An 8,628-nucleotide genomic window follows, 5' to 3' on the forward strand; every position below is an offset into this window, starting at 1 on the left:
TACTTTATTACCTTTCTTTTTTGGGTAATGACAAGTCAGCACGTCTTTCATGTATGACCTGACGCATACAGTGGCCACCACTAGAGGGCGCTCTCTGAAGACATTTCCAAGTGAGCTTAATGTTGGCTATAACTGTGAGCTCCCCCTTGTGGCTGCTGCAGGAAGCATTTTTTTTATTATTTATCTTTAGGTCTTAGCATGAGATTTGCAGCTGTGTGTCAGAAATGCAGCTATAAATATAATCAAGGAGGGCAGGTCTAGTCTATTTTTATTTTCCTTTTTAGGACCCTAAAAAGTCCTCCGTAGAAATCTAATTATGATCCAATCCTCAAATTCCCCCCAGATGGTTATGATTCAGTATGAGCAATATTTAAAAAATTCCTGAAAACATGACTGATTGGGGGGCACTGATGCAACCGCTGCCATGTAGAAATTAACGGAGAATCAGGTTTTTTTGTTTTATTATTTTGGAAGAAGTCATGAAAGTTTAAAAAAAATAAATAAAAAGCGCTCCTGTATTCTGCACCTGCTCCTATGGGGCTCCCTGGAGGTTTTATGGCCGTCACATTGTGCTGCAGGTGATCATCTTTGACCTTCCACCTTGGTGCCAGCAATATCTTGTGACCTGAGCACATGGGGGAGGGGAGCGGCGTATAGTTACACCATAGTAATGGGGCATGGAGGCGACTATAACGGGGATGGAGACTCATTAACTCCAGCACCTTCCTCTGCCTCCTGCTACAACCTGGGGAATCTGTGACTTATACCGCGCCGCTAAAGAATAGTGCGCTGAATGCAGCGGGGCAGTGATCGCCAGCTATTAGGAAACGACGACTGTCACTGGGCATCCTGGGAGTTGTAGTTCCCCATCAACTGGCGACATCACACATACACATGCAATAATTCTAGGAAAAACAAGCTGAGACTACCACCCTCATCAGGATGAATTACTGTGGCCCACCTTCCTCAGCTGCTGGTTTTAGACAGTATCCCATGTAATTAGAAAAAAAAAGTCCCCGGTGGTCTGAGGAAGTAAAAGGGTTAATTTCCCATTCCCTGGTGGTCTAGGGAAGTAACGAGGTTCATTTCCCATTCCCTGGTGGTCTAGGGAAGTAAAGGGGTACATTTCACAGTCCCTGGTGGTCTAAGGAAGTAACAGGGTTCATTTCACAGTCCCTGGTGGTCTAAGGAAGTAACAGGGTTCATTTCCCATTCCCTGGTGGTCTAGGGAAGTAAAGGGGTACATTTCACAGTCCCTGGTGGTCTAAGGAAGTAACGAGGTTCATTTCCCATTCCCTGGTGGTCTAGGGAAGTAAAGGGGTACATTTCACAGTCCCTGGTGGTCTAAGGAAGTAACAGGGTTCATTTCACAGTCCCTGGTGGTCTAAGGAAGTAACAGGGTTCATTTCCCATTCCCTGGTGGTCTAGGGAAGTAAAGGGGTACATTTCACAGTCCCTGGTGGTCTAAGGAAGTAACGAGGTTCATTTCCCATTCCCTGGTGGTCTAGGGAAGTAAAGGGGTACATTTCACAGTCCCTGGTGGTCTAAGGAAGTAACAGGGTTCATTTCCCATTCCCTGGTGGTCTAAGGAAGTAACAGGGTTCATTTCCCATTCCCTGGTGGTCTAGGGAAGTAAAGGGGTTCATTTCCCATTCCCTGGTGGTCTAAGGAAGTAACAGGGTTCATTTCCCATTCCCTGGTGGTCTAAGGAAGTAACAAGGTTCATTTCCCATTCCCTGGTGGTCTAGGGAAGTAACGGGTTTCATTTCCCATTCCCTGGTGGTCTAGGGAAGTAAAGGGTTTCATTTCCCATTCCCTGGTGGTCTAGGGAAGTAAAGGGGTTCATTTCCCATTCCCTAGTGGTCTAAGGAAGTAACAGGGTTCATTTCCCATTCCCTGGTGGTCTAAGGAAGTAACAGGGTTCATTTCCCATTCCCTGGTGGTCTAGGGAAGTAACGAGGTTCATTTCCCATTCCCTGGTGGTCTAGGGAAGTAAAGGGGTTCATTTCCCATTCCCTGGTTGGCTAAGGAAGTAACAGGGTTCATTTCCCATTCCCTGGTGGTCTAAGGAAGTAACAGGGTTCATTTCCCATTCCCTGGTGGTCTAAGGAAGTAACAGGGTTCATTTCCCATTCCCTGGTGGTCTAGGGAAGTAAAGGGGTACATTTCACAGTCCCTGGTGGTCTAAGGAAGTAACAGGGTTCATTTCCCATTCCCTGGTGGTCTAAGGAAGTAACAGGGTTCATTTCCCATTCCCTGGTGGTCTAGGGAAGTAACGAGGTTCATTTCCCATTCCCTGGTGGTCTAGGGAAGTAAAGGGGTTCATTTCCCATTCCCTGGTGGTCTAAGGAAGTAACAGGGTTCATTTCCCATTCTCTGGTGGTCTAGGGAAGTAACAGGGTTCATTTCCCATTCTCTGGTGGTCTAGGGAAGTAAAGGGGTTCATTTCCCATTCCCTGGTGGGCTAGGGACATAAAGCGGTTCATTTCCCATTCCCTGGTGGTCTAGGGACATAAAGGAGTTAATTTCCCATTCCCTGGTGGTCTAGGGAAGTAAAGGGGTTCATTTCCCATTCCCTGGTGGTCTAGGGTAGTAAAGGGGTTCATTTCCCATTCCCTGGTGGTCTAGGGAAGTAAAGGGGTTAATTTCCCATTCCCTGGTGGTCTAGAGCAGTGCTAAATTCAGATTGCACACAGGGACAATTGCGGCGTTTTCCAGAGCCAGTGCTGACCGCTGCTGCCATCAGATGACGGGTGTCCCAGTCTAATAAAGTGGTGGGCTTTCACTGATACGCCATCCCTTTATGATCGGCGGGGGTCCAACCTCTGCGCCCACCTCTGGCTCAGCCACACCACATCCCAGACACCACATCCCAGTCTATGCTCGCCTGTCCCCACCACTCCTAGGTTTTTGCACCCGAGCGCTGTGCCAACACACAAGCCAGGCCGGCGCAGATCTACATTCTACCACTCTATAGGCCGGGGCCGGAGGATCCTCCAAAGTGATCAGGAACATAGAGTGTGAGCCCCAATGGGGACAGCGATGATCTGTGAAGCTGCGGAATTAGTGGCGCTGTATAAGACGCAGGCAGTCAGGACCGATCACCTCTCTGGCTCCATTGTTGGATCAGAGATGATATCTTACAATGGAGACATAAGTCACCGCAGCCGGGAGACAGCGCCGTGATCAGCAGCAGCAGCAGCATGGAGGAATCACGGGATCGCTGCAGGTCACCTTCATACACAATCAGCTCATAAATCAGGTAACGCTGGAAACGAGGCAGAACAAAGCAGCAGAGATCTGCAAGGTCAGACCGAGGCCGGAGGGACAAGCGGCACAGGTGACATTATAGAGGGAGAAGCCAGGGGGCGCTAACACTACTACACTGGACCTGACCGCTAAAAGAATAGTGAGTGCAGCTCTGGGGTATAATACAGGATGTAACTCAGGATCAGTAATGTATGTACACAGTGACTGCACCAGCAGAATAGTGAGTGCAGCTCTGGGGTATAATACAGGATATAACTCAGGATCAGTAATGTAATGTATGTACACAGTGACTGCACCAGCAGAATAGTGAGTGCAGCTCTGGAGTACAATACAGGAGGTAACTCAGGATCAGTAATGTAATGTATGTACACAGTGACTGCACCAGCAGAATAGTGAGTGCAGCTCTGGGGTATAATACAGGATGTAACTCAGGATCAGTAATGTAATGTATGTACACAGTGACTGCACCAGCAGAATAGTGAGTGCAGCTCTGGAGTATAATACAGGAGGTAACTCAGGATCAGTAATGTATGTACACAGTGACTGCACCAGCAGAATAGTGAGTGCAGCTCTGGAGTATAATACAGGATGTAACTCAGGATCAGTAATGTAATGTATGTACACAGTGACTGCACCAGCAGAATAGCGAGTGCAGCTCTGGAGTATAATACAGGATGTAACTCAGGATCAGTAATGTATGTACACAGTGACTACACCAGCAGAATAGTGAGTGCAGCTCTGGAGTATAATACAGGAGGTAACTCAGGATCAGTAATGTATGTACACAGTGACTGCACCAGCAGAATAGTGAGTGCAGCTCTGGAGTATAATACAGGATGTAACTCAGGATCAGTAATGTAATGTATGTACACAGTGACTGCACCAGCAGAATAGTGAGTGCAGCTCTGGAGTATAATACAGGATGTAACTCAGGATCAGTAATGTAATGTATGTACACTGTGACTGCACCAGCAGAATAGTGAGTGCAGCTCTGGGGTATAATACAGGATATAACTCAGGACAGGGGCGTACATAGATTTCACAGGGCCCCATAGCAAAATTGAGCAAAGGGCCCCCCCCCCCTGAAGAAGGGAGGGGAATAGGTGGCGCGCGTAGCGCGTCGAAAATTTGCATGTTAAGCCACGCCCCCTCCACAGCCACACCCCCTCCACAGCCACACCCTCTCCACAGCCACACCCCCCAATTACTAATTTATATGGCGAAGCTGCAGACCATCCCCAACATAAGGAACCAATGGTGGAATAATATTCATACAATCGCCTCTGTCTGCAGCAAACAACACAGGACTCCTATAAGAAAAGCCCCTCACTGATGCCACAGAAGCCCCCATTGTCTGCCCCCCAGGGAGGGGATCAGTATGCAGCAGCCTGTGCGGCACAATGTGACTGGGGGGCAGCATCAGCTCCATGTATGATACAGCCCCCACCTGACCGCTGCCTCCATCACTGGCGGTGAGCGCTTCGCACGGTCTCCCGCATGATTAACCCCTTGTCTCCCCGCCTGTGAGCAGCGCTCTCCTGCTCTGGCACGCGGCATGTCAGGGGTGATACAAGTGAGGCGGCTCAGTCAGGGGTCATATAGTGGGAGAGGGCTCAGGTAGGGGTGATAAAGGTTGTGCTGGCACAGTCGGTGAAATGGGGAGGGGGTGCAGTCAGGGGTGATATAGAGGGAGGAGGTGCAGTCAGTCAGGAGTGAAAGTAGAGATGATGTAAATGGTGCCCTCATTTATCCCTAAGTAACTTAGCCCCTCCCCCTCTCTCACCCCAAACTAAAGGCCCCCCATTTACACTTACTTTTAGGCTGGCAGGGGGCCCTTGTTCAACCTTTGCAGCTGTAGCAGGGAGCCCTCTATCTCCCTCTGCTGCTTACACAGTGGGGGAGGGGAGCGCACGTTACAGATCACAGCAGCTCATTACCGGAGCTGTGCTGTACGGCTGGGGAGATGAGAACAGAAACAAAGCTAACACTGATAGGCTGTGCTGTGGCCAATCAGTGTTACCTTAAACCTTATTAAGAGCTGCTCCACCGCAGGGAAGAGTGGTGAGTGACAGAAAAAGTCATCAGGACAGGAGCGCTGTGTTACTTACAAATCGTGAGCTGCAGTTTGCAGCAGAAGAACATGTCAGCTGTTATCGGTGACGCCCACACTGCTCTGTGAGTAGCTCTGAGCGCTGGAGCCTGGAGTAGTGCTGACGTCACGCTGGGAGGAATTCCTGTTGGCAGCTCCTCCTACAGTTAGTCAGAGAGCAGTGCAGGCATCACTGATAACAGCTGACATGTTCGGCTGCTGCTGCTGTAGACTACGGCTCAGGATTTGTAAGGACAGCGCTCATGTGCAGACTGCGGCAAACATTGGATGCTGCACTGTGCTCCGAGCCCATCAATAACCTGCGATGCACAGGCTGGTGACGGCACACCGACGCCCCGGGCTCTCACCTGTGTAATGGCTGCGGTTCGGTCGCAAAGGGTGCACGGTGACGTCACTTCCGGTCGCTCGGAAATGAGATCACCGCGCCCCCTATGTGACCTTCCCCCTCCAACTGCAGCGCAGCACCGTGGGGAAGCTTCCTGCTTCCCCACACGCTCATCTCCGACAGGGCCCGACAGCAAAGCCCTGTCGGCTCTCTCGCGCGCGCGCCCCCCCCCCCCCCCCCCTCGGGACGACTGGTCCCCGACCCGAGCAAAAAAAAATTAACACAAAAAAAAAAAATAGGTGGCGTACACACCATGGGGCCGGGCAGCACCGGGCCCCCCCGGCCGTGGGGCCCGGATGCGGCGGCACCCGTCGCATACATGGTGTGTACGCCACTGACTCAGGATCAGTAATGTAATGTATGTACACAGTGACTGTGTGAAGGGACAAATTAAGAAAGATTCTCCATTTTGTGCTTTTCGACTCTTTTCCTGTTGCTTAAAGATAAATTCTGTTAATTAGGTAAAAGGTTATAGCTGCCATGAAATAACTTTATCTTGTTGTTCACAAGCCTGGTATTCAACTAGGCTATGGTTTATATTTGGTATAAAGACCTTGAGTCTTCTGACTCGAGCCAGGGAAGGGACTCGGGGGTGTATCGCTAGATAAGACTTTGAGGCACCTGTTAGTATGTGTTTTTCTATGCCAAGAAGATATGACCATATATGTAGTTTCCGGTTTTTCTGTATACTAATGGGTTAAGTTTTTCCTGCATTCTTATAGGTTAAGAACTGTGAGCGTGTTCTTATGCTGATTGGTTGAAGTATAATTTCTATGATTACGAAAAGCGATACACAATAAAAAGGGGGCCAGAGATCTGCTCGATCCCCCATACAGAGGCACACGTCTCCGTCTGGTCATTTTCAGTTGCCGGCGACGCCCTGTAGATTAATTTGGAAATCACTGAGTCAACCGTGAAGGATCAATTTAGATCCTCCCTCAACAACTGTACCAGCAGAATAGTGAGTGCAGCTCTGGCGTATAATACAGGATGTAACTCAGGATCAGTAATGTAATGTATGTACACTGTGACCGCACCAGCAGAATAGTGAGTGCAGCTCTGGTGTATAATACAGGATGTAACTCAGGATCAGTAATGTAATGTATGTACACAGTGACCGCACCAGCAGAATAGAGAGTGCAGCTCTGGAGTATAATACAGGAGGTAACTTAGGATCAGTAATGTATGTACACAGTGACTGCACCAGCAGAATAGTGAGTGCAGCTCTGGAGTATAATACAGGATGTAACTCAGGATCAGTAATGTAATGTAATGTATGTACACAGTGACCGAACCCACAGAATAGTGAGTGCAGCTCTGGGGTATAATACAGGATGTAACTCAGGATCAATAATGTAATGTATGTACACAGTGACTGCACCAGCAGAATAGTGAGTGCAGCTCTGGGGTATAATACAGGATGTAACTCAGGATCAGTAATGTATGTACACAGTGACTGCACCAGCAGAATAGTGAGTGCAGCTCTGGAGTATAATACAGGATGTAACTCAGGATCAGTAATGTAATGTATGTACACAGTGACTGCACCAGCAGAATAGTGAGTGCAGCTCTGGGGTATAATACAGGATGTAGCTCAGGATCAGTAATGTAATGTATGTACACAGTGACTGCACCAGCAGAATAGTGAGTGCAGCTCTGGGGTATAATACAGGATGTAACTCAGGATCAGTAATGTATGTACACAGTGACTGCACCAGCAGAATAGTGAGTGCAGCTCTGGGGTATAATACAGGATATAACTCAGGATCAGTAATGTAATGTATGTACACAGTGACTGCACCAGCAGAATAGTGAGTGCAGCTCTGGAGTATAATACAGGATGTAACTCAGGATCAGTAATGTAATGTATGTACACAGTGACTGCACCAGCAGAATAGTGAGTGCAGCTCTGGAGTATAATACAGGATGTAACTCAGGATCAGTAATGTAATGTGTGTACACAGTGACTGCACCAGCAGAATAGTGAGTGCAGCTCTGGGGTATAATACAGGATGTAACTCAGGATCAGTAATGTATGTACACAGTGACTGCACCAGCAGAATAGTGAGTGCAGCTCTGGAGTATAATACAGGATGTAACTCAGGATCAGTAATGTAATGTATGTACACAGTGACTGCACCAGCAGAATAGTGAGTGCAGCTCTGGGGTATAATACAGGATGTAACTCAGGATCAGTAATGTATGTACACAGTGACTGCACCAGCAGAATAGTGAGTGCAGCTCTGGGGTATAATACAGGATATAACTCAGGATCAGTAATGTAATGTATGTACACAGTGACTGCACCAGCAGAATAGTGAGTGCAGCTCTGGGGTATAATACAGGATGTAGCTCAGGATCAGTAATGTAATGTATGTACACAGTGACTGCACCAGCAGAATAGTGAGTGCAGCTCTGGAGTATAATACAGGATGTAACTCAGGATCAGTAATGTATGTACACATTGACTCCACCAGCAGAATAGTGAGTGCAGCTCTTGAGTATAATACAGGAGGTAACTCAGGATCAGTAATGTAGTGTGTGTACACAGTGACTGCACCAGCAGAATAGTGAGTGCAGCTCTGGGGTATAATACAGGATGTAGCTCAGGATCAGTAATGTAATGTATGTACACAGTGACTGCACCAGCAGAATAGTGAGTGCAGCTCTGGGGTATAATACAGGATGTAACTCAGGATCAGTAATGTATGTACACAGTGACTGCACCAGCAGAATAGTGAGTGCAGCTCTGGGGTATAATACAGGATATAACTCAGGATCAGTAATGTAATGTATGTACACAGTGACTGCACCAGCAGAATAGTGAGTGCAGCTCTGGGGTATAATACAGGATGTAGCTCAG

This window comes from Ranitomeya variabilis, chromosome 2, assembly GCF_051348905.1.
Source record: "Ranitomeya variabilis isolate aRanVar5 chromosome 2, aRanVar5.hap1, whole genome shotgun sequence".
Lineage (NCBI taxonomy): Eukaryota > Metazoa > Chordata > Amphibia > Anura > Dendrobatidae > Ranitomeya > Ranitomeya variabilis.